This window comes from Somniosus microcephalus, chromosome 12 (genome assembly GCF_052327205.1).
Source record: "Somniosus microcephalus isolate GS21.2 chromosome 12, FLI_Smic_1.0, whole genome shotgun sequence".
Taxonomy (NCBI): Eukaryota; Metazoa; Chordata; class Chondrichthyes; order Squaliformes; family Somniosidae; genus Somniosus; species Somniosus microcephalus.
The window spans coordinates 24,954,412-24,974,605 of record NC_140998.1 but is presented as its reverse complement, the minus strand read 5'-3'; positions in this window follow the sequence as shown (position 1 = coordinate 24,974,605).

Below are 20,194 nucleotides of genomic sequence, written 5' to 3'. Positions count from 1 at the left end.
GAGCAGGCTCGAGGGGCTGAATGGCCTACTCCTGTTGCTTTAAATGTATGCAATTACTTCACATAATTGGTAGAAGGCAAACAATCCCATCACTGCCCATCGCCCACGCACCCTGTGCTCTGGGTCGTAACCACATGGAAACCTGTTATTGTTTTCTAGTGAAACAAGTCAGTGTAACTTAAGTAAAGCCCAAAGGTTTTTACTAAATATGGTTTCAAGGTGAGGCCCCTTTTACCAAATATGGCTTCAAGGTGAGGCCACTTTATTTAGACGGGTCAAACCGTGACATCACAGTGTAAGCCTCACCCTCACACTGCGCATCACACTGAGATGAGACATCACAATAGCTTTGTAAACTAGATGAGGCAGGAGGCAATACAAACAGTTTAAGTGAAAGAAAGGGAGCTGCACTGACTGACTAACTGGCTTTTCTGTCTAGGACTGAATGCAGTCGGCTCGAACATCTGAACAGCTTTGCTTTGTGAAGAAAACACGAACAATTGAAACATCATCAACCAGCGGCGTGGACAGAAGTTCGTGAACTTTGAAAGGTTTGTCTTTCTGGGATGGCAGGAATGACGTATGAGGAGAGATTGGGCCGATTGGGCTTATATTCGCTGGAGTTTAGAAGAATGAGAGGGGATCTCATTGAAACTTATAAAATTCTAACAGGACTAGACAGACTAGATGCAGGAAGGATGTTCCCGATGGTGGGGGAGTCCAGAACCAGGGGTCACGGTCTAAAGATAAGGGGTAAGCCATTTAGGACAGAGATGAGGAGGAATTTCTTCACCCAGAGAGTGGTGAACCTGTGGAATTCTCTACCACAAAAGGCAGTTGAGGCCAATTCATTAAATATATTCAAGAAGGAGTTAGATATATTTCTTAAGGCTAAAGGGATCAAGGGATATGGGGAGAAAGCAGGGACAGGGTACTGAATTTGGATGATCAGCCATGATCTCATTAAATGGACATTCTTATTATGAACACAGCTAGCTTTTGCTAATTACTTTATTGAGCACATGTGGACTAGGTACTGTATCTGTAGAGGCTTCCATCTTGACTGCTGCCTTCTGGGTAGCCTAGTGCCTCATGGGTAATGTAGTCTTAATACACATACAGCTGGGTAGTGTAGTCTTATACATACAGCTATATACAGCTCTACGGCTCCACCTAGTGTCCACTATAGAATGACATGTTATTGATCATTACATCCCCCTTTCTTTGAGGTTTAACAAAATCAATATCAATCAACTTTCAAGAAAACAATAAAGATAATATCAGTAACACTTTTGTTAGTGCTCTATAAACATAAACATTTTCAAAACAGTCAACACATTTTCAAAGCTTTAAATTTACTCAAAGATTAAGTCTATCAGGCTTTTTTACTTCACGTGTGGATCTTCTCAACACCGGTAAGTCTGATGTGTCTTCATGAGATTGTTCTGGCAGTGAATGACAAGATGCAGTTGCGGCATTGTCATCAATCTGCTCTTGAATAGTCTCTTGTGTTTTTAGGAGGGAACGGCGGTTCCTCCTGAGAATCTGTCCTTCCTCAGTTCTAACAGTGTATGACCGTGGTCCTACTTCCTCAAGAACTGTAGCTTTCCTGTTCCATGCATCTGGATCCTCAATCCTGACAACATCATCCCTTGTCAATGGTTTTAGAGTTTTGGATGACTTGTCATAGTATGATTTCTGTTTCAGCTTTAACAGTTGAAGTCTCTGTCTCAGTTCCTCACTTTGCTGTTCTTTTGCACAGCAGTGTAGCGTGGTGCACAACTTGCGACCCATTAGTAGTTCAGCAGGTGAAGAACCACAGTCTAAAGGTGAGGCTCGGTAGCTCAGCAGGGCGAGATAAGGATCAGACTTGCTTTCTGTCGCTTTCTTCAGTAGCTGCTTGAGAACTTGAACACCTTTCTCTGCCTTACCATTTGACTGAGCATACAAAGGACTGGATGTGATGTGCTGAAAGTCATAATGTGCTGCAAACTGTTGCCACTCCTTACAGTTGAAGCACGGACCATTGTCACTAACGGCAATCCTGGGAATTCCATGTCTGGCGAAGGTGGATTTCACATGCATTATGACACTGCTTGCTGTGGTGCTTGAGAGCAGCGCCATCTCAGGATAGTTAGAATAGTAGTCAATCACTATTAGATAGTCTTTACCATTTAAATGAAAAAGGTCCATACCAACCTTTTGCCATGCTGCTGTTGGTATGTCAGCTACTATCATTGGTTCCTTTGCTTGTTTGTTTTGGTGTTTCTGACATGTCTCACATTTGCCTATCATGTTCTCAATGTCCTTATTTATGCCAGGCCAATAAACAGTGTCTCTTGCCCTCCTTTTGCATTTTTCAATTCCGAGGTGTCCCTCATGAATCCTTTTGAGCATGTCTTGACGTAGAGCCTGTGGAATGACTATTCTGTTCTGTTTTAGTAATAGTCCACTTGCGACACTCAATTCTGACCTTATGTGAAAGTATTTTGGACAGGAACCTTTTGGCCAACAATGATGAATGTTCTCTATTACTGTTTGTAATACTGTATCTTTTACTGTTTCTTCTGCTATTTGCTTTGATTTTGTGTCTGACACGGGCAGCGCAGCAGTGACCATACTCACATGAACATCCACGTCTTCTTCAGTAGAGCTCACATGACTCATTGTGGGTGCTCGGGATAGTGCATCTGCTAACACTATGTATTTGCCTGGTGTGTAGATCAGTTCAAAGTCATATCTTTGCAGCTTCATCATGAGTCATTGAATCCTTGGAGACATCTCATTCAGGTTCTTTTTTATGATGGCAACCAGTGGGCTGTGGTCTGTCTCAACTGTGAAGGTGGGAAGTCCATATATGTTGCCATGAAACTTTTCTAGTCCAACTACCAAGCCTAGACATTCCTTTTCAATCTGGGCGTATCGACACTCAGTATCAGTCATAGACCTGGCGGCATAGGCAACAGGCTTCCAATCTTCACCCTCTGCTTGTAGCAAGACCGCACCTAGGCCATCTTTTGATGCATCCATTGACACTTTGATTCTTTTTGTTGGGTCAAAGAAGGTGAGTACAGGTGTGGTTGTCAGCACTGTTTTGAGGTTTATCCACTCTTGTTCATGCGAACTCATTTGTTTTATGTAGCAGGTCTCGCAGACAGGCTGTCTTGGCTGACAAGTTAGGAATGAACTTTCCAATGAAGTTTATCATCCCCATGATGCGTAGCACTCCTTTTTTGTCAGTGGGTCAGGGCATTTTGAGTATGGCGTTTACTTTTTCCATATCTGGCTCTATTCCTTTACCAGATAGATTATCTCCTAGGAAAGTGACTTCCTGGACGCCAAACTGACACTTGGCTTTGTTGAGCTTCAGTCCATTCCGGTGTATGCTCTGTAGCACTTTAGTCAGTCTCTCATTGTGTTCTTTCAGTGTGGAGCCCCAGATGATGATGTCATCAACATAGACCCGAACTCCTTCCAGACCTTCAATTATGTGTTCCATCGCACTATGAAAGATTTCAGATGCAGATATTATCCCGAAAGGCATTCTGAGGAAACAATACCTGCCAAATGGTGTGTTGAAGGTACAGTATTTGGTGCTCTCTTCATCCAGTTTTAGTTGCCAAAATCCTTGTGAGGCATCGAGCTTTGTAAAGTATCTGGCACCTGACATTTCACTGGTGATTTCTTCTCGCTTGGGAATCTGGTAGTGTTCACGTTTTATGTTTGCATTTAAGTCCTTTGGATCCATGCATATTCTTAGATCATTGTTCTTTTTCTTTACACATACCATGGAGTTAACCCAGTCTGTTGGCTCTTCGACTTTCCTGATGACTCCTAGTGTGGTCATTCTGTCCAGTTCATTCTTGAGCCGTTCACGCAGGGGTGCTGGAACTCTTCGTGGAGCATGTACCACTGGCTGAGCATCCTCCTTTAGCTGGATCTTGTAAGTGAATGGTAGAACTCCAAATCCTTTGAACACATCCTGGAAATCATTCACTACAGAATCCACCAAGTCATCTAGTCTGCTTATGGCACAGTTTATACGGTGTACTCTCTTGACCAGTTCTAATTCCTCACAAGCTTTGTCACCCAGTAGTGAATCAAGTCTTTCAGCCACAACAGAAAACATGAGATAATGCACTTCGTCTTTGACTGTCACTTTGAGTCTGCATACACCTAAGCTATCTATGTTCTGTCCATTATAGTCCTTCAGTAGTACTGACTTTTTCTGTATTTTGGGCTTTTCTTTCATATTGTTAATGTCACTCATACTGATTAAGTTTGCTTTTGCCGCAGTGTCTAGTTTCAAGGTAACTAATGCTCCATTTACCTGCAGTGGGATCGTCCATTTGTCCACTTTTACTGCATTAACTTTATGTTCAGCATTGTCCATTTCTGAGGGCTGCACATTTTCTGTATCCTTTTTGATATCGTCACATGACACCATTCATACAAAAATTGTCTCACTTAAATCAGTGTCCTCAATTACATTAACTCGTTGCCCTTTCTTAGTTTTTACTTTTGAAAAGCATTGTTTGGCAAAGTGATTCTTTCCATTACACTTTGTGCACATTTTTCCAAACACATTGTCTTAACTGGTGTTTGTAACCACAGCGTTTACAATTAAAAATTTCATTCTCCGATTGCTTTTCATTTCTGTTCTGCCCACGTTTCTTCCCCTTGTAGGGCACAGCACCGACAGCAGCATTATCACTCATTACAATCGCATCATTATTGATTTCACTGAAAGTCTTCGCGTGCTTTCGAGCTAGCTCGCTGGCTTGGCATATTTTCACCGCATTTTCCAAATTTAGTTCGGTTTCTCTCAACAGACGTTCCCTGACTTTTTTTATCATGAATACCAAACACAATCTGGTCACGAATCATGGATGCTTTGAGCTCAGAGAAATTACATGTCTGTGCTTTCAGTTTCAGATCAGTTATAATGCTATCAAAAGTCTCATTTTGCTGCTGTGTCTGAGAATGGAAGATGTATCTTTCATAGGTCTCATTCTTTTTGGGAGAGCAATGTGCATCAAATTTTTTTAGCACATCTTCTAATTTTTCTCTGTTCTCCTCTGGATTAAATACAAATGTATTAAATACCTCTATTGCCTGTGGGCCTGCAACCGTAAGCAGCAACACTATCTTCCTTGCGTCTGGCTTCGTACTGAATCCGATGGCTGCAATGTAGAGTTCGAATTGTTGTTTAAGAGTCTGCCAATTGTAGTCGAGATTTCCTGTGAGTTCCAAATGCTCTGGTGGCTTCAAATTCTCCATGTCGCTTTTCACAATTTTTAGCAGATCTTCACCATCCTGGTACCATCTTATGTTCATTAATAAATAGACATTCTTATTATGAACACAGCTAGCTTTTGCTAGTTACTTTATTGAGCACATGTGGACTAGGTACTGTATCTGTAGAGGCTTCCATCTTGACTGCTGCCTTCTGGGTAGCCTAGTGCCTCATGGGTAATGTAGTCTTAATACACATACAGCTGGGTAGTGTAGTCTTATACATACAGCTATATACAGCTCTATGGCTCCACCTAGTGTCCACTATAGAATGACATGTTATTGATCATTACAGATTGGGCTTATATTCGCTGGAGTTTAGAAGAATGAGAGGGGATCTCATTGAAACTTATAAAATTCTAACAGGACTAGACAGACTAGATGCAGGAAGGATGTTCCCGATGGCAGGGGAGTCCAGAACCAGGGGTCACAGTCTAAGGATAAGGGGTAAGCCATTTAGGACAGAGATGAGGAGGAATTTCTTCACCCAGAGAGTGGTGAACCTGTGGAATTCTCTACCACAAAAGGCAGTTGAGGCCAATTCATTAAATATATTCAAGAAGGAGTTAGATATATTTCTTAAGGCTAAAGGGATCAAGGGATATGGGGAGAAAGCAGGGACAGGGTACTGAATTTGGATGATCAGCCATGATCTCATTAAATGGCGGAGCAGGCTCAAGGGGCCGAATGGCCTACTCCTGCTCCTATCTTCTATGTTTCTATGTTTCTGTGTCTTAACCTGTTTATCTTTGGTGCACTTGGCACCTGACGAAGGAGCAGCGCTCCGAAAGCTTGTGATTTCAAATAAAGCTGTTGGACTATAACCTGGTGTTGTGTGATTTCTTACATCTGTTTATCTTGTATTATTATTGAAAGTCATAATGAGCAATATGAACAGTTTATCAGATACAGCAATATTGATGCACAGTCGGGTGGAATAGTTCAGTTTGTTATTGGTAGTTCTTCCATAGCATTGCTCATAGGTAGTCTGGGCCCCGGAGCCTGGTTACTGAGCCCCACTCTCAGCTCCTCACTGACCGGCTCCTCCCAGTCCTGGAGTTTAATGCTCACTCCCTGCTCTGTAAATGTAGACAACTATTTACTGACTGTGACTAACTGTGTTGAGAGCTATAGTTCCAGCTTGTATCATTCCCCGTGAAAGTCAGAGTGAGTTACAGCAAAATCCGTGCAGATATAAAGGCTCAAATCCTGGAAACTTAAACCAGGTCAGTACATGCTGGTTGTTCTGATCAGCTTGTCCTGGACACGGGGATAGTCTGTGGGACAGCTCAGCCCGACCATTTAAAAAGTCAAGAGCGTCCCTCTTGAAACCGTTGATTGGTGTTGAATGAATGGGTCGAAATAAGAGAGGCTGACAGGGAGAGTGAACAACTGAATAATCAGTTTCTCAAAGTGTTCACCAGTACTGAGAGCTCAGGGTTAAGACTCGAAGAATGTACTCCTGGGCAGTAATGCCACTGGAGCTGCCTTGACCAAGCTTGGTACCTGCCCACACAGCTCGACGCTGGCCCAGGTGTTGACTTTTTAAAGGGAATTTGATAAATCCTTTTACAGGTTATATGGTTTACGATACGAGGGGAGCGATAAAATGCCCGTCGTTGTCCTTGTTGCAATCCAGTGAATTTTGTCATTTCTTCTTCTGCCACAGGTTGGTGTCAGGATGAGTGAGAGGAAATGGACGGTTTCATCAAACTACCAACAGACTAAAGTTGTGAGTAACAAAACCACAAAGACAACTGGATCACACATCCTGACCAAAATCACATCAATGCCAGCAGAGATACCACAAAGGAGGAAACAGCAACACTGAAATACCCCTCACGCCCATCCCTCCATGTCCCATCCATTTCTTTAGTATGAACTGTACATCTTTTAATTTCTTTATTTGACGGTCAATAACAGATCCATTTAAACGCGCAGCCAATGATTGGAGATGGTGTTAAACCAACTCTTTCCCTTCTGGCATGTTTCTTTCCCATTTAAAAAAATTTCCCACGCCCCTCTCCCTCCTCCCTAGTTCTCCCCTGGGCTGGACCTTCACGTCCAACCCTCAGGTCCCCGCTTCGGCATCAAGCACCAACCCTGCTCCAACTCCAGGCTCAGTTCGGCATTGCTCGGGGTTAACTGCGCTGGCACTGGATAGGGCCCAGTCCATACAGTCATCTCCGACCGATGTCGACCGGTGGTCCAAGTTGGGACTGAACAGGAAAGTCTCAAGGGTGGATGCTCTGGTTGTTGCCTCGATGGTGTGGAATGGGATGAGCTGGTTAAATAAAGCCAATCCATCCCAGTCAACAACATCGGGTGAAACCCCGGTACCACTTGTACTGAGGCCTCCCCGGATAGAGGAAGAGTCTTCCTCTGGCACCAGCTGGTTCGGAGGTGTCCGTGCCTACTGGTGCCAGAATCAGGCTGGTTCCCTCAAGCGCCACCAGCTACTGTTGGTGTGTCCTTCACCAGAGGCATCCGTCCCCTCTGGTGACACCAACACAGCCCTGGGACATTGGTCTCCAGTTGGCGCCAGCTCATTTGGGGGCACCACCCTCGGTGGACTCGACCCTACACAGGGTCACCTATGCTGCGGGTGATGTCCACTTTGGTGAGTGCAGCTGCAGATCTCTATTTATAGATCTGTGGCTCCCACCCACCACTGTGGACCCACCTTCAGCCGCTCCCTACGACACTCGAGAGGCACTCCCAGTGAGGGTGCGTGCGCTCCAGAAACCAAACTGGGAGCCTGAGTCGACCATGGCTTCCGTGCGTTGAGGTTTTTCCATGTATTCAAAACAAGGGTGACTTCGAGTCTGAAACTATGAGTTCCGGAAGTCCCATCACTTGTGCAGGTTGAGCCTTTACCTGGGGTCTTGCAAAGGCCTCAGGCATCGACCTTTGTTGGATTCCCCCTCCCAATTCCCAAGGCGGTTTGGGCGGACTTGATAGGCGCGCCCCAGTTATGGCCAAGGTAGACAGCCCCGCCACTCTGCCTCACAACTTAAGGTTCGCTGGTACAGCTGGCAAACTTCAGTCGTGAAAGCCTCAGAAGGAAGGGAACTGCCCAGGAAACTAGTCCTGTTCCACCCACCAGAATCCAAATGGTGGGACATGTGGGTCTGGCGGACTTTCCTGCAGGGTTTGGCACATATCCCGAATTCCCTGCCATCAAATCCACTGGGGCTGGCTTCACTGACCAGCAGGTGAGTTGAGGGAGCAATCCCTGCCAGAGAGGACCACCTTCAGAGAGCATCTGCTGCAGCAGCAGACTGTGTGGGTGCTCTCAATGTAGGAGCAGGATCTATCGTCCAGTGGATCTTGCATCACCACTTAGTTTGTCCTCACACCTTGGGGATCCTTCAGGTTCTGCAGATGCCCATTGGTGCCGAGGGCTTCTTTGGCGAGCAAGTGGAGTATCTGCTGTAGCAGAACCTTCAGGCATTCCCGAATTGACACACAAGGGTGGGGGGGCACTGCTCACTTTGTAGTTTAGCCCACCCCATCTATAGGCCCCTTCCACTCGCCAACACCAGTCCACTCACCACCACCAATCCATTCACCTCCACCAGCCTATTCAAGGCTTTATCCGGAGCACGATGTCCTTTGTATCTTGCTAGCCCGTCATTCCAGATTAGGACCTGGAATGCAGGTAGTTCGCAACAAGTAACATTCGAGACCCTGTCCAGCTCCACCTCCCCCAGCAGTGATCATGCCTGGATAGCCCACCTCAGAGTTGTGTGGGTGGGCTATTTCCAGTACTTCCCTGTGGAAGTGGATCACTCTGGATGTTTGGTTTGACCATCAGAGGAACCATCTACTAGTAGGCATACTGGCAGGTCTTCTGCCATCCACACTGAGAGCGAGTGATTGTCATCCAGAAGGCTCAACTGTTGGGGATATTTCTCCAGTTGAGCCTTCTGGATGACCACCACGCTGCCAGTAATGTATCCACAGGATGAATGGTCTTCTCGGCCAGTGATTTCACTTGGCATTTCAACAGGCTCGGGGTGTGAATGGTATAATAGGACATCTCCGCTTTCAGACTCGGTGCAGGGTAAGTCAGTGTGTCTGCAGACAGACAATATGACAAGGGTCCGGTAAGTCAACAAACAGGGTGGGATCCTTTTCCTGGGTCCCTCTGTCAAGATGACGCATTGCTTTCCATTGGTGCTTGAACGACGGGGTGACACTCTTGGTGCCACATTTGGCCCGGGGAGGACAACACAACAGTCGGCACACTCAGCTGCTCTGTAGTCCACCTTAACTAGTGGATGATCCACACTGAGGTAGCCGAGAACATCTTCAGGACTTGGGGGGTTTACCAGGTCGATCGACTTGCTCGCATCACCGGACAATCACCAATCTGCTGGAGGACCTCAGGCTGTCGGGGCGGAGGCCCGACAGTCTTTCGTGCTTTTGTTTCTGGATTCTGTTGCTCAGGGTTGCCTGATCTCCAGGATGCTCCAGGAAATTGCAGCAGGTGGTGGTTCTGGTTAACCCTTTAGTTACCTCACAAACCGTGCTTCAGGGACACCCGGGTGTTGAATACACACTTTGATTTCAGGGTGTGGAGATGCCGGAGTTGGACTGGGGTGGACAAATGTAAGAAGTCACACAACACCAGGTTATAGTCCAACAGCTTTATTTGAAATCACAAGCTTTCGGAGCGCTGCTCCTTCTTCAGGTGAAGTGGAGAAATGCATAAAGACACAGCTTATATAGTCAGAGAATCATGTCAGATGTTTACAGGTAACCTTTCCAACTGCCATTTATCACACCTCGGCAGAGAGATAATCACAGCAGTCAAAGGTGTGAATGGTGTCCAAACAGGTCAGTCAGGGAAACATTACATCAAAGAACAATGAGGTGGGGTCACAAGGGGTCAAATATTGCAGATGCTGGGGTCTGTATGAAAAACAAAAAAACAGACAAAAAACATTTTTTTTGGCTGGAAATCACAGCAGGTCCGGCCGCATCTGTGTAGAGAGAACAAGCCAATGTCGACTCGAGTCTGGATGACCCTGCGTCAGGTGGGGTTACATGTAGCGTGACATGAACCCAAGATCTCTGTAAAAACGGGATATGACGCTCGACTCGTCGATCGACAGTTCCGAAGGGCCACAGCGAAAAATCGCATAGACCTCCTCAGAAGACAAACACGGGACACAACCAACAGAGTACCCTTCGTCGTCCAGTACTTCCCTGGAGCGGAGAAACTACGCCATGTTCTTCGCAGCCTTCAACATGTCATCAATGACGACGAACACCTCGCTAAGGCCATCCCCACGCCTCCACTACTCGCTTTCAAACAGCCGCCTAACCTCAAACAGACCATCGTTCGCAGCAAATTACCCAGCTTTCAGGAGAACAGCGACCACGACACCACACAACCCTGCCACAGCAACCTCTGCAAGACATGCCAGATCATCAACACAGATACCATCATCACACGTGAGGACACCACCCACCAGGTACATGGTACATACTCATGTGACTCGGCCAACGTTGTCTACCTCATACGTTGCAGGAAAGGATGCCCCGGAGCATGGTACATCGGCGAGACCATGCAGACACTGCGACAATGGATGAACGGACACCGCGCAACAATCACCAGGCAGGAGTGTTCCCTCCCAGTCGGGGAACACTTCAGCAGTCAAGGACATTCAGCCTCCGATCTTCGGGTAAGCATTCTCCAAGGCGGCCTTCGAGACACACGACAACGCAAAATCATCGAGCAGAAACTGATAGCCAAGTTCCGCACCCATGAGGACGGCCTCAACAGAGATCTTGGGTTCATGTCACGCTACATGTAACCCCACCTGATGCAGGGTCATCCAGACTCGAGTCGACATTGGCTTGTTCTCTCTACACAGATGCGGCCGGACCTGCTGTGATTTCCAGCCAAAAAAAATGTTTTTTGTCTTTTTTTGTTTTTCATACAGACCCCAGCATCTGCAATATTTGACCCCTTGTGACCCCACCTCATTGTTCTTTGATGTAATGTTTCCCTGACTGACCTGTTTGGACACCATTCACACCTTTGACTGCTGTGATTATCTCTCTGCCGAGGTGTGATAAATGGCAGTTGGAAAGGTTACCTGTAAACATCTGACATGATTCTCTGACTATATAAGCTGTGTCTTTATGCATTTCTCCACTTCACCTGAAGAAGGAGCAGCGCTCCGAAAGCTTGTGATTTCAAATAAAGCTGTTGGACTATAACCTGGTGTTGTGTGACTTCTTACATTTGATTTCAGGAGCCTACGGGAGAAATCCAAGTCATTTTTAGAGTATAGAGGACCCTACCTTTTTTAGGGAATTTTTCATTCTGACATCCTCCACACACTGCTGGACACTGTCCAACTGGTACTCAGGGTGAGAAGGGCGGACCGTACCTGCAAGTGAACAGATTCTCCGGCTCCCAGGACAAATAGATCAAAGTGGGTGTTATTCATGGGTGCCAGCGCCAGATCCAAACAGTAAGCTGAACCGTCAGGATCTGGATTTGGATCCTGCCAGCTTCTGATTGATGGCCTGGCAGTTGAGATGGAATGCCCATCAGATTAGGGTATCCCAGCAGTGTGGCACTCATGGGTAATGCTCACTTTATTGTGTCTGTCCTGGTCATTTAAGCCTCTGTTCCCATACAAGTACCTCCACCCTCCTCGTCCTCAGTACTACTTGGTTAGTCGCCAGCAGTGTGTGCAGAATGCCTGAATGAAGATCGCAGCTCCCTTGTCAGCTGTTCCCGTGTCAGCTGCTCCCTTGTAAGCTCCTCTTCATTCTTCAAGTGACGCGGCATTTGCCACCCACCTGGTTGTCTCTTGGGTCTAGTGGGGAGTGTTGGTATGTCTTTTCCTCGTTCTGGGTTGTCTTTGGGTGTCAACAAACTGGGTTCTGTGGTGTGCTAAAAGTTAACACACCTGCGAACCTGGGAGTGGAACAGCAAGCGCGGCAAATTTAAAAGGAGCAGCGAGGCGAGGCCCGACCAGAGCGGACCTGGGAGTGGAACAGCGAGCGCGGCGAATTTAAAAGGAGCAGCGAGGCGAGGCCCGACCAGAGCGGACCTGGGAGTGGAACAGCGAGCGCGGCGAATTTAAAAGGAGCAGCGAGGCGAGGCCCGACCAGAGCGGACCTGGGAGTGGAACAGCGAGCGCGGCGAATTTAAAAGGAGCAGCGAGGCGAGGCCCGACCAGAGCGGACCTGGGAGTGGAACAGCGAGCGCGGCGAATTTAAAAGGAGCAGCGAGGCGAGACCCGACCAGAGCGGACCTGGGAGTGGAACAGCGAGCGCGGCGAATTTAAAAGGAGCAGCGAGGCGAGGCCCGACCAGAGCGGACCTGGGAGTGGAACAGCGAGCGCGGCGAATTTAAAAGGAGCAGTGAGGCGAGGCCCGGCCAGAGCGGACCTGGGAGTGGAACAGCGAGCGCGGCGAATTTAAAAGGAGCAGCGAGGCGAGGCCCGACCAGAGCGGACCTGGGAGTGGAACAGCGAGCGCGGCGAATTTAAAAGGAGCAGCGAGGTGAGGCCCGACCAGAGCGGACCTGGGAGTGGAACAGCGAGCGCGGCGAATTTAAAAGGAGCAGCGAGGCGAGGCCCGACCAGAGCGGACCTGGGAGTGGAACAGCGAGCTCGGTGAATTTAAAAGGAGCAGCGAGGCGAGGCCCGACCAGAGCGGACCTGGGAGTGGAACAGCGAGCGTGGCGAATTTAAAAGGAGCAGCGAGGCGAGGCCCGACCAGAGCGGACCTGGGAGTGGAACAACGAGCGTGGCGAATTTAAAAGGAGCAGCGAGGCGAGGCCTGACCAGAGCGGACCTGGGAGTGGAACAGCGAGCGCGGCGAATTTAAAAGGAGCAGCGAGGCGAGGCCCGACCAGAGCGGACCTGGGAGTGGAACAGCGAGCGTGGCGAATTTAAAAGGCGCAGCGAGGCGAGGCCCGACCAGAGCGGACCTGGGAGTGGAACAGCGAGCGCGGCGAATTTAAAAGGAGCAGCGAGGCGAGACCCGACCAGAGCGGACCTGGGAGTGGAACAGTGATATACCTATCAATTCATTCCATGAAAAGCGACGAGTTAAGATAGTAACTATAGGTTTTTATTGGCTAAATAACAGAGCCCACCCTCGTGGGTGATCGGTTCCAACAAGGAAGAATACTAGCCAATCAGTCACCTTTATACCTGGGCAAGCAGGCGGAGCCATGGGCGGAGTCAGCTGAAGCATGCCTAGGTATAACAGCGTGCGTGGCAGGAGGTAACCTTGTGTAGTGATAACAACAGTGTACACAGTGATAACAACAGTGTAACGATAGTGAACGGTTGTGAACGACAACAGTGGTTTACCACATTCACCCCTTGTTTAAAATTGAGTCCGGCGGGGTGAAGTGTACTACCAGTTCGTGTATGTCAGTCTATCAGGAGGCCTCGTAAGCCTTTCTGATCGGCGCAGCAGCGGCGGCGGTGGTGCAGTATCCGATGTTAGTGCTGGTGTCTGCGTGGTCGGCGAAGGCTCCTGGGGTTCCGGCATGCCGCCTACAGGAGCTGGATTTGGGGGAGTGGTGGGGGATAACGGTGGTATCTCAGGGGTGCCCGAGGGTGCGAGGTCTCGCAAGGAGACTGTGTCCTCCCGCCCGTCTGGGTATGCCAAATAGGCATACTGGGGGTTGGCGTGCAGGAGGTTCACCCTCTCGACCAGGGGGTCCATTTTATGGGTCCTCACGTGCTTCTGCAGCAGGACGGGCCCCGGAGAAGTCAGCCATGTTGGTAGCGAGGTTCCCGTAGTCGACTTCCTGGGGAAAACAAACATTTGCTCATGGGGGGTGGCGTTAATGGCAGTACAAAGCAGTGACCGGATGGAATGGAGCGCTGCCGGGAGGACTTCCTGCCAGCGAGAGGTTGGGAGGCCCTTAGACTTTAGGGCTAAGAGGACGGCCTTCCAAACTGTCGCGTTCTCTCTTTCCACCTGGCCGTTCCCCCGGGGGTTGTAGCTGGTGGTCCTGCTCGCAGCAATACCTCTCGCGAGCAGGAACTGGCGAAGTTCCTCGCTCATGAAGGATGAGCCCCGGTCGCTATGTATATAGTTCGGGAACCCGAACAAGGTGAAGAGGTCGTTCAGGCATTTGATGACCGTGGTACAGGTCATGTCTGGGCAGGGGATGGCAAAGGGGAAACGGGAGTACTCGTCAATAATGTTGAGGAAGTACACATTACGGTCAGAGGACAGGAGGGGCCCCTTAAAATCGATGCTCAAGCGCTCGAAGGGGCGGGTGGCCTTGATCAGGCTTGCTCTGTCCGGCCTATAGAAATGCGGTTTGCATTCGGCACAGGCTTGGCAATTCCTGGTCATGGTCCTGACCTCCTCGATGGAGTAGGGCAGGTTGCGGGCCTTAATGAAGTGATAAAGTCTAGTGACCCCGGGGTGGCAGAGGTCGTTGTGGAGGGCCCGCAGTCTATCAACTTGCGCGTTGGCGCATGTACCTCGTGATAGAGCATCTGGGGGCTCGTTGAGTTTACCAGGCCGGTACAAGATATCGTAATCGTAGGTGGAGAGCTCAATTCTCCACCTCAAGACCTTGTCGTTCTTGATTTTGCCCCTCAGCTTGTTATTAAACATAAAAGCAACCGAACGCTGGTCGGTGAGGAGGGTAAATCGTTTGCCTGCCAGGTAATGACCCCAGCGTCGTACCGCTTCCACAATCGCCTGGGCCTCCTTCTCGACAGAAGAGTGTCGGATCTCAGGGCCCTGGAGGGTCCTTGAGAAGAAGGCCACAGGTCTCCCCGCCTGGTTAAGGGTTGCAGCTAGGGCGAAGTCGGATGCATCGCTCTCCATTTGGAAAGGGATGGACTCATCCACTGCGTGCATTGTGGCCTTCGCAATGTCTCCTTTTATGAGGGAGAAGGCTGCGCATGCTTCTGCTGTCAGGGGGAAGGAGGTGGACTTCATGAGGGGTCTGGCTTTGTCCGCATAATTGGGCACCCATTGGGCATAGTAAGCGAAGAGCCCCAGGGTTCTCTTCAGTGCCTTTTGATAGTGGGGAAGGGGAAGCTCCATGAGGGGGCGCATTCTTTCGGGGTCGGGGCTGATGACTCCGTTCTCTACTACGCAGCCGAGGATGGCAAGGCGCGAGGTGTTAAACATACATTTCTCCTTATTGTAAGTGAGATTCAGCCGTTGGGCCGTACGGAGGAATTTCTCCAGATTAACATCATGGTCCTGCTGGTCGTGGCCGCAGATGGTGACGTTATCTAGATAAGGAAACGTGGCCTGCAGCGCGTTCTGGTCAACCATCCGGTTCATCTCCCTTTGGAAGACCGAAACCCCGTTGGTGACGCCGAAGGGAACCCTAAGGAAGTGGTAGAGGCGGCCATTTGCCTCGAAGGCGGTATACTGGCAGTCCTCAGGGCGGATAGGGAGTTGGTGATAGGCCGACTTAAGGTCGATGGTGGAGAATACCCGGTACTGTGCAATCTGGTTGACCATATCAGATATGCGGGGAAGGGGGCATGCGTCCAGCTGGGTGTACCGGTTTATGGTTTGGCTGTAGTCGATGACCAGGCGGTGTTTATTGCCGGTCTTAACGACTACGACCTGGGCACGCCAGGGGCTGGTGCTCCCCTCAATGATGCCCTCCTTCAGGAGTCGCTGCACCTCAGAGCTAATAAAAGCTCTGTCCCCGGCGCTGTACCGCCTGCTCTTGGTAGCGACGGGTTTACAGTCGCGGGTGAGGTTAGCGAACAAGGAGGGGGGCGGGACTTTGAGAGTGGAGAGGCCGCAGGTAGTACGCGGCGGGCGGTTTAAAAACTGCTGGTTGTAGACTGTGAGTGGGGGGAGGGATCCACCGTATGCCAAAGTGACACTTTGAAGGTGGCATTGGAAATCCAGCCCTAGTAGGACGGCAGCGCAGAGCTGGGGCAGGACGAGAAGTTTAAAGTTTTTATATTCCGTGCCCCTAACTGACAGGGCCACCACACAATAACCGCTGACGTCTGTTGAATGGGACTTCGACGCCATCGAGATCCGATGGTGCGTTGGCCGGACAGTGAGGGAGTAGCAGCGCACCGTGTCTGAGTGAATAAAACTCTCCGTGCTCCCGCTGTCGAACAGGCAGGTCGTGGCGTGGCCGTTTACTTCGATGTCCATCATGGACCTGAACAGATGATGCGGGAGAGCTTGGTCAAGCGTGATGGAGGCCAGTGTATGGCTGAGTGAGCTGCTGTAGTTGGCAGGTGAGGCGGTGGTCGGGTCTGGAGACAAAATGGCGGCCGAGTGCGGCGAACAAAATGGCGGCGCCCATGACGCGGATCCCCACGAGGTTGAAGTTGGACAAAATGGCGGAGAAGATAGCCGCCCCCACGACTCACATGAGGCACTGCTGGCGTCTGTGGCCTTGATCAAAGATGGCCGCCCCACGACTCACATGAGGCACTGCTGGCGTCTGTGGCCTTGATCAAAGATGGCCGCCCCCACGACTGACATGAGGCACTGCTGGCGTCTGTGGCTTTCCCCCTGCAGGCATTTGCGAAGTAGCCTTTTTTTCCGCATCCGGAGCAGGTCGCATTCCTTGCAGGGCAGCGCGCCCTTTGATGTCTCGCCTGGCCACAGAAATAGCAGCTGGCGGCCCGATCGCGGGGCTCCGCTGCCACAGCAGGTCCCGAGGGTGGCGGTCCCGATCGATTCTGGGACACCGAAGCCGTAGTAGGTCCCAGGGGCGGTGGTGCGAGGGCTATTGCGGCCGAAGTCGGGCCCGAGTCCCAGGGTCGCGCAGCACTGTACCCGGAGTACGCCTCGAGGTCCCGATGGGCCACTTCCAGGGAGTGAGCGAGGGCTGCAGCTGCTTTCAAGCCGAGGTCCTTTGATTCGAGCAGTCTTTGCCGTGAGTAGTCGGACCGAAGGCCTTTCACGAAGGCATCACGGATATTTCCTTCAGCATGTTGTGCAGCCGATACAGCTTTAAAGTCACAGTCCCTGCCGAGTGTTTGTAGCGCCCGTAAAAATTAATCTACAGACTCTCCTGGCTGTTGCGAGCGGGATCTTAGGAGATGTCTGGCATACATTGAATTTACTGGGCTCCGGTACTGCTCTTTTAGCAGGTCGAGGGCCTCCTCGTATGTAGCAAGGTCCCGGATGAGTGCAAATACTTTAGGGCTCACCTGGGCGGTCAGAACTCTTAGTTTGTCGGCTTCCGATGGCACGCCGGAGGCTACCAGGTAGGATTCAAAGCAGCTCAGCCAGTGATCGAAGTCGAGGGCTGAATTCGTTGCCTGTGGATTTAGATCCAGGTATGGCGGTCGGAGGGCTTGCAGCCAAGTCGGCTGCTGGGGCTGTTGTAGCTGGTCGTTTGGCTGCTCCAGTCCATTCATTTCAAAATTTAGCCAATAAAATTGATATGCCTATCAATTCATTCCATGAAGAGCGACGAGTTAAGATAGTAACTATAGGTTTTTATTGGCTAAATAACAGAGCCCACCCTCGTGGGTGATCGGTTCCAACAAGGAAGAATACTAGCCAATCAGTCACCTTTATACCTGGGCAAGCAGGCGGAGCCATGGGCGGAGTCAGCTGAGGTATGCCTAGGTATAACAGCGTGCGTGGCAAGAGGTAACCTTGTGTAGTGATAACAACAGTGTACATAGTGATAACAACAGTGTAACGATAGTGAACGGTTGTGAACGATAACAGTGGTTTACCACAAACAGCGAGCGTGGCAAATTTAAAAGGAGCAGCGAGGCGAGACCCGACCAGAGCGGACCTGGGAGTGGAACAGCGAGCGCGGCGAATTTAAAAGGAGCAGTGAGGCGAGGCCCGACCAGAGCGGACCTGGGAGTGGAACAGCGAGCGTGGCAAATTTAAAAAGAGCAGCGAGGCGAGGCCCCACCAGAGCGGACCTGGGAGTGGAACAGCGAGCGCGGCGAATTTAAAAGGAGCAGCGAGGTGAGGCCCGACCAGAGCGGACCTGGGAGTGGATCAGCGAGCGCGGCGAATTTAAAAGGAGCAGCGAGGCGAGGCCCGACCAGAGTGGACCTGGGAGTGGAACAGCGAGCGCGGCGAATTTAAAAGGAGCAGCGAGGCGAGGCCCGACCAGAGCGGACCTGGGAGTGGAACAGCGAGCTCGGCGAATTTAAAAGGAGCAGCGAGGCGAGGCCCGACCAGAGCGGACCTGGGAGTGGAACAGCGAGCGCGGCGAATTTAAAAGGAGCAGCGAGGCGAGGCCCGACCAGAGCGGACCTGGGAGTGGAACAGCGAGCGCGGTGAATTTAAAAGGAGCAGCGAGGCGAGGCCCGACCAGAGCGGACCTGGGAGTGGAACAGCGAGCGCGGCGAATTTAAAAGGAGCAGCGAGACGAGGCCCGACCAGAGTGGAGCTGGGAGTGGAACAGCGAGCGCGGCGAATTTAAAAGGAGCAGCGAGGCGAGGCCCGACCAGAGCGGACCTGGGAGTGGAACAGCGAGCGCGGCGATTTTAAAAGGAGCAGCGAGGCGAGGCCCGACCAGAGCGGACCTGGGAGTGGAACAGCGAGCGCGGTGAATTTAAAAGGAGCAGCGAGAGGAGGCCTGACCAGAGTGGAGCTGGGAGTGGAACAGCGAGCACGCCGAATTTAAAAGGAGCAGCGAGGCGAGGCCCGACCAGAGCGGACCTGGGAATGGAACAGCGAGCGTGGCGATTTTAAAAGGAGCAGTGAGGTGAGGCTTACCAATTCAGCAGCGGGGGAGAGAGGTCAAAAGTAATCAAAGTGTGACGTCACCAGGAAGCAGGTAAGTGATTGGTTGGTGAGTATTTCTGTATTTTTAAACTTTAACTCTGTGGTTTATAGTTACTAAGGTCTCTCTGGTGTAGCGGGGACTCTTGGTAAACCATTTAACTGTAGTGTAATTAGTGGGATTGATTGATTTAATTTAAATTCAATTAATTAAAGGGTATGTCATGGCAGGTCAGCCTGGCCACGTGGTATGCTCCTCCTGCGATATGTGGGAACTCCTGTGTCCCTGACAACTACATGTGCAGGAAGTGCATCCAGCTGCAGCTACTGACAGACCGCATTGCAGCACTGGAGCTGCGATTGGATGCATACTGGAGCGTTCACGATGCTCTGGACGTCGTGAATAGCACATTTACAGAGTTGGACACACCGCAGGTAGAGGTTGGGCAAGAAGAAAGGGAATGGGTGACCAACAGGCAGAGTACTAGGCGCAGGCAGGTAGTGCAGGGGTCCCCTGTGGACATCCCCCTCTCAAACAGATACACCACTTTGAGTGCTGTTGGGGGGGATGACTTATCAGAGGAAAGCAGCAGCAGCCAACTTCCTGGCACCAGGGGTGGCTCTGCTGCACAGCACGGGAGGAAAAAGAGGGGTAGAGCTATAGTAATAGGGGATTCTATTGTAAGGGGAATAGATAGGCGTTTCTGCGGTCGCAAACGAGACTCCAAGATGGTGTGTTGCCTCCCTGGTGCAAGGGTCAAGGATGTCTCAGAGCGGCTGCAGAACATCTTGGAAGGGGAGGGTGAACAGCCAGTTGTCGTGGTGCATATAGGCAGCAATGATATAGGTAAAAAGCGGGATGAGGCCTTAAAAGCAGAATATAGGGAGTTAGGAGGTAAATTATAAAATAGGACCTCAAAGGTAGTAATCTCAGGATTGCTACCAGTGCCATATGCTAGTCAGAATAGAAATAGAAGGATATTTCAGCTGACTACGTGGCTAGAGGAATGGTGCAAGGGGGAGGGATTCAAGTTCCTGGGACATTGGAACCGGTTCTGGGGGAGGTGGGACCAGTTCAAACCGGACGGTTTGCACCTGGGCAGGGCCGGGACCGATGTCCTAGGGGGAGTGTTTGCTAGTGCTCTGGGGGAGGGTTTAAACTAAAATGGCAGGGGGTTGGGAACCTGAGCAGGGA